This window comes from Chiloscyllium punctatum, unplaced genomic scaffold (assembly GCF_047496795.1).
Source record: "Chiloscyllium punctatum isolate Juve2018m unplaced genomic scaffold, sChiPun1.3 scaffold_815, whole genome shotgun sequence".
Classification (NCBI taxonomy): domain Eukaryota; kingdom Metazoa; phylum Chordata; class Chondrichthyes; order Orectolobiformes; family Hemiscylliidae; genus Chiloscyllium; species Chiloscyllium punctatum.
In genome coordinates this window covers 37,501-40,000 of record NW_027310549.1, presented here as the reverse complement: position 1 = coordinate 40,000, position 2,500 = coordinate 37,501, and the positions used below count along the sequence as shown (strand labels likewise).

At 61.1% G+C, this 2,500-nt stretch overlaps 1 non-coding gene across 1 annotated transcript; it reads right to left on the bottom strand.

Annotated features, from left to right (window-relative positions):
* Positions 1 to 13: 13 nt before the first annotated feature.
* Positions 14 to 167, bottom strand: LOC140474023 (5.8S ribosomal RNA). The gene has a single exon (XR_011958791.1). It is a non-coding gene; the product is annotated as a 5.8S ribosomal RNA (ribosomal RNA).
* Positions 168 to 2,500: the final 2,333 nt, after the last annotated feature.

Here is a 2,500-nt window from a genome sequence, read left to right as displayed (position 1 = left end):
ATTGATTGCCAAACGACCCTCAGACAGGCGTGGCCCCGGGAAGAACCCGGGGCCGCAAAGTGCGTTCAAAGTGTCGATGATCAATGTGTCCTGCAATTCACATTAATTCTCGCAGCTAGCTGCGTTCGTCATCGACGCACGAGCCGAGTGATCCACCGTCAAGAGTTGTCTGAGTTTGTTTTAGGTCTCTCCCTCGCCAGAGGAAAGCGACCCGGACCGCACATACGCTCCCCACCTTGAGCTACAGCCACCTGCACGCCGGCGTGCGGGCGGAGCAGGGTGGCGTGAAGCGATGGGGAGCACCATCCTGGTGCGGCCCGCAGAAACATACGTCTATTGGGGGGAGGAGGACAGGGCGCCCAAGAGGCGATGCGTGCCCCAACGCACCGCAGCGACGGAGGCAGGATCACCGCCACCATGTCGCCCGCCTAGTATCACGAGGCGTGCAGCAGCTTTGCCCTAGGAAAAGCAGAGGCGGGAACGGGCACCGGCCATCGGTTCGGCAGCGTCACTGACGCGTGCACGTGGCGGCGTGTCGGCGAGCGGACTTCCTGCGAGGAGGCGGGGGCGGCACTCGCCCGAGCAGACGCCCGCCCGGCCCAGCCACCGCCGAGGTGGACTGGGAGTCGCGGCAACGGCTCGTCATACTCGTTCCCACACTCACAGCGCAGCTTGCCCGCAAGCCACCGACCACCGATCGACGCCAGGCGCCCCGACCGAGAGCGGGATCGCTCGTTCGCCCTGCTGGCAGTTCGCTGGGGATCACTACTGCACGGAGCTCGGAGACCGACGGGCGGCAACTCGAGAGTCTTTAAACCACCACCCCCATCCCGCAAGTGCAAAGAGGCTGTATACGCACAGACGGGTGAGGGGAATAGGTACCCCGTCGGGTTTGAAGGGAGCGTGACTAGATAGCAACGATGTAAACCCAGCCGATTTGGGAGCGAAAGACCGGCGCCTGCATCACCGGCTTCGTTTCCCGTGGCTGGAGAGTACACCGAAACCCTCCGTCTGTCGCGAGCTCCCGACGACGCGGTGCCGCCAAGCAGCAGGGCCGGACCTGGTGTGGCTCCCCTCGTCGATCACAGACCGGTCGGCACTACTGACGAGACGGTGGAACGGGCTTCGCCCCTTGTGACGAAGGGTGATGCGAACCCGCCCGCCCGCGTGCGTTCGGGGTGGACTCGGCAAACGGAGATTTGAAATCGGAAAGTGTCCTCCTGCCCCGCGCAGGTAGGCGCCCAACAGTTGTGGGGGGTTTGGCGGTGACCACGGCTGCAGGGCCTGCTACCCCGACGAGCTCTCCTGCTGGCCCCGAAACCACCCTCGCGAGACAAGTTGAAACGGAAACGGGCGTACCCCCAAGCCGACGATCCTTTCTTATTTGTTACTTTTTTTTTCACTTGCTCGAGTTGTGGGGATTTGGCGGTGACCACGGCTGCAGGGCCTGCTACCCCGACGAGCTCTCCTGCTGGCCCCGAAACCACCCTCGCGAGACAAGTTGAAACGGAAACGGGCGTACCCCCAAGCCGACAGAGATCCTTTCTTATTTGTTACTTTTTTTTTTCACTTGCTCGAGTTGTGGGGGTTTGGCGGTGACCACGGCTGCAGGGCCTGCTACCCCGACGAGCTCTCCTGCTGGCCCCGAAACCACCCTCGCGAGACAAGTTGAAACGGAAACGGGCGTACCCCCAAGCCGACGATCCTTTCTTATTTGTTACTTTTTTTTTCACTTGCTCGAGTTGTGGGGGTTTGGCGGTGACCACGGCTGCAGGGCCTGCTACCCCGACGAGCTCTCCTGCTGGCCCCGAAACCACCCTCGCGAGACAAGTTGAAACGGAAACGGGCGTACCCCCAAGCCGACGATCCTTTCTTATTTGTTACTTTTTTTTTTCACTTGCTCGAGTTGTGGGGGTTTGGCGGTGACCACGGCTGCAGGGCCTGCTACCCCGACGAGCTCTCCTGCTGGCCCCGAAACCACCCTCGCGAGACAAGTTGAAACGGAAACGGGCGTACCCCCAAGCCGACAGAGATGCTTTCGCTCCTGTTACTTTTTTTTTCACTTGCTCGAGTTGTGGGGGTTTGGCGGTGACCACGGCTGCAGGGCCTGCTACCCCGACGAGCTCTCCTGCTGGCCCCGAAACCACCCTCGCGAGACAAGTTGAAACGGAAACGGGCGTACCCCCAAGCCGACAGAGATCCTTTCGTACTTGAACCAACACAAAGTTTGTCACGTTTTATTTTTACGAGTGATCGACCGTCAAGATTTGTCTCTGAGTTTGCTTAAGGTCTCTCCCTCGCCAGAGGAAAGCCACCCGGACCGCACATACACTCCCCACCTTTAGCAGCAGCCACCTGCACGCCGGCGTGCGGGCGGAGCAGGGTGGCGTGAAGCTGTGGGGAGCACCAGCCTGGTGCGGCCCGCAGAGACATACATCTATTGGTTGAAAAAAAACAGGGCGCCCAAGAGGCGATGCGTGCCCCAACGCACCGCAGCGAC